Raw genomic sequence first — 3,501 nt, forward strand, 5'->3', positions numbered from 1 at the left:
GAGAAAATGCAGAAATAGTAGTTTATTTGGGGTTTATTTAATTAAATTAGGGTTTTTGAACTAGGGTCCGGGTGAGCGTCACAGGCATCCGTTGGGGATTCTTGTTGACATAGTTCAATGATTCAGGTAAGGGAAAATTTTATATTAAATCAGGTTTTCATAAATTAAATGAGAATGGGCTATGTTATGGATATATGTATATATGTTTTCATATGAGTATAAAATGTCAACCATGTAAATTATGTTTTCAAAGCTTAGGGTTGCTTATTTAGCTATGTATATGTAAAAATGAACTGATGAAAGTGGAAAATATTTTCAGGATAACTATGTAAGAAATGAAGGTATATTTTCAATATATAAACATTAAATGTTGGTTGGTTTATTTTATAGGCAATGCATAAATTTTACTGCAAAATTGTGTGGCATCAGTGGATAGTGTAAACATATGTAATATGTATAAGATGTAGGCGACGTAAGAAATGCACTGATAATGAAATGTTATAAGGATTATGTTGCTTGTGTTTGATAATGCAACCATGTATACAATGATAGCTAAAAGGAATTGTGTTAGTAGAATTTAGCGCATATCTATGTGGACTAACTGATGTACAACTAAAAGGAGTTGTAGTACGAATGAATGATATGAAAATGAAATGAAAAGGGAATGTGAACGAAATGGATATGAAATATGAAATGTGAACGATGAAAAATGTGAAAGGCTACGTAAAGTGAAATGCTATGAAACGCTAAAGTTATGAACAAGAATAGATATGGATGGTTGAATAATGGTAGACAGAATAATGTATTAAGGTATTATTAGTATTTATGCTAGTAGAACCTATTACGTTAGGGCGGGGCAAACTCTTCGCCTGAGGGCTTGTTGAGAAAGGCGAGTGCGCTAGTAGTATCAAAAGTAGTAGTAGGCTGCATAATGCAATAGGGCAGAGAGAAACTATTTGTATGGGCGGGTAGATTTCCCTATTCTCGAGGGCCTTCACTGGTAAAATTTTGTATGAATGGTGTGAGTATGAGATTTATCTATCACTTGAGGGCTTACTGAGGAAGGTGAGTGCCCTAGTATGCTTCAGTTGTGACCTTTGGGTTGCCTAATGTATCAGAGCAGAGGGGTGCTACTTGTATGGGCGGGTAATCACCCCTATCCTTGAGTAGTCTTGTGGGTAAATACTTTGCATGTGTATGAGTAGGTTCAGAAAACGATTTCAAAAATATGTTAATGGTTTTCAAATGATATTAATTTGTTATTTATGAATCTCTTTTTGGCCACACGCTATTTTAATATATTGTTTCTTCCCTTAGTGAGATGTGTCTCCCCCGAATATGAATTTATCTTTTTCAGGACCTCCACATGATTGAGCCTAGAGAGCTCGAGGTTGATAGTATTTTTGGGTTATAGATAGAGAAAGGGGTATAAACATTTTGATGATATGATGGGATGTATATAAGTTATGTTTTATGTTTTATGTTTTAAGTCTTCTGGATTTTATAGATGGTTATGGAACATACTAGTGTTTGTGAATACTAATTGTTTTTGGAGATATGTGTATATATGAGAATACAGGTGATGAATGGTTATTATGGAATATGGATAGAAATAGTAAACTCTGGTATTATTTTTATGATTAAGGATCATAGTTATGTTTTCCGTTGTGTATGCATTTATTATGGATTATCAGTATTTTCAGGAATAACGCACTGGATCAGGTTTAAGGGTTTGGGGCGTTACATGAACATTCAAGCAATAATCTTAACAAGTTAATATAAATATGCAAATACTAGAATGTAAAGAAAGTAAGGGAAAAGAGTGACACATGATATGTTATCGAGGTTCGAAAACCGTGCTTATGTCCCACGTCAAGCCAAACCTGCTTAGAGGATTCAATACCTTTGCTCACTTACCAGGTGAAGTGACACCGTTTACACCCTCTCCTTACAGGACGAGGAATACCTTAGCTCAAATTTCGGGGTTGAGTCATAACCTACAACCACACCTTAGAGGATGGTGCTCCTAGTTCTCCTAACCAGGTCTAAACCAATCCGGTGCACTTTATAGGACAGTACAATCCTCTTCCAACCACACGACGGGAATACAACAATAATATAATTTTTTATACAAGTAGAATGCTTCTACTACAAGCAAATGATGTACAACAATAAGCACAAATACACTCTAGAATGATGGGAGATTAAACTCAATAGAGATTTTGTTAAACTCTGTCAACTCTCAAAAATGTGTGTGTGTGTGTGTGTGTGTGTGTGAGAGAGAGAGAGAGAGAGAGAGAGAGAGAGAGAGAGAGAGAGAGAAAGAGAGAGAATAAGATCTTTGAATCAAGATAATATGTTCACTAAGTGTATTATCAAAAAAACTTTAAGACCCTAAGAAAATATCTCAAAAGATGTTCGTCAAATATGAAGTAAAGGAGATATTAGGGTTCAAGCTTGCCCAAAATATTTATCAAAAGCACAAAGCAAGCTTTTGAATCTTGCAATAAGGATGCAAAGATTCACAAGCAATGGAGAGTTTTTCCTAAGAAATATTTATGAATAAAATACAATGGGATGAACTCAAACTTACTCTCTAAAAATCGTTTTCAACAATGCAAGGATGAGGGAGAGTAAAAGTTTTGAAATAAATATGTAATACTCACAATCATGAACACTCAACCTAGCTTCAAGTTGCAATCAATGTGCAAGTGAAGAAGGTGAGTATTATGCTCTCTTTCTAAATGAATATGTAAATAGATGTGTGAAAGAGAGTGAGAAAATAAGCTTGTAATTGAGTGAAATAGAAAGAACAACACAAAAATTTGAGAGAGAATTTTTCTTACTAATCAAGAGTTATGATGGGGTATATATAGAAGTTCTAAAAATTATGACCGTTAGGGACACGGTGGGAATTTTCTAATTTGTTTAATTAAAAAATAACCCCTTTTAAATGTTGAAATATTACCAAACCCGAGAGGTTTGGTCGAATGGTGCCAGCGCCGGTTGGCTGACCTCACACAAAAAATTTGAATTTCTCGAGGGATTCGGTTGGTAGTGTTAGGTGTCGGTCGGCCGAGCCAAAGGCAATTTCCGAACCTTCATAGGTTTGGTCTGTTGATCTTGGTGCTCGGTCGGCTGAGGTAATTTTGTGCTTAGTTGGCCAGTTGGCCAACCTTTGGAAGAATATACCAAATAGGTTAGGTCGGTCGGTTGGCCATTTTAGTTCATTTTGGGTCGGTCGGCCGAGCTGGACCGAAATTACAATCTTATCCTTAAGCCATGGTCGGTCGACTGTGCGTATTTATGCATGAATGGTTTGGTCGACCGAAATCAGAGTAAATCTAAGTTTTGCCCTGATTTAGACCATAAAAGATTCACCCCTATATGTATGAATATGGCATTTTAGTTAGGAGATTTTTCATGAAAAAGTTTTGGGTCCTAAGGTCAATCTATGGTCTTTGTTAAGCTGTTAATCCCATCATGCATGAATGAATTATT

The sequence above is a fragment of the Malania oleifera genome, chromosome 1 (assembly GCF_029873635.1).
Source record: "Malania oleifera isolate guangnan ecotype guangnan chromosome 1, ASM2987363v1, whole genome shotgun sequence".
Classification (NCBI taxonomy): Eukaryota; Viridiplantae; Streptophyta; class Magnoliopsida; order Santalales; family Ximeniaceae; genus Malania; species Malania oleifera.